The following is a 230-nucleotide window of genomic DNA, read 5'->3' as shown; positions in this document are numbered from 1 at the left end:
AGGCAGCTTGAGTCAAGCTCGGTCATTGCATTACATACTTCTATTTCTCCCACTTGTATTCGAACTACGTTATGATCTGATTCCTATTTTGGGATACGTAGGCAGCCTGAGTCAGGCCCGGTCATTGCATTACATATTCTTACTTTTCCCTTGCATTTTTATTTTTCTATTGTATTTGAACTACGTCCTGACCTGATTCCGCTTGGATAAGTAGGCAGCCTGAGTCAGGC

The sequence above is a fragment of the Solanum tuberosum genome, unplaced genomic scaffold, assembly GCF_000226075.1.
Source record: "Solanum tuberosum cultivar DM 1-3 516 R44 unplaced genomic scaffold, SolTub_3.0 scf00381, whole genome shotgun sequence".
Classification (NCBI taxonomy): Eukaryota; Viridiplantae; Streptophyta; class Magnoliopsida; order Solanales; family Solanaceae; genus Solanum; species Solanum tuberosum.
The sequence above is the reverse complement of the archived record's forward strand: the minus strand, read 5'-3'. Positions refer to the sequence as shown.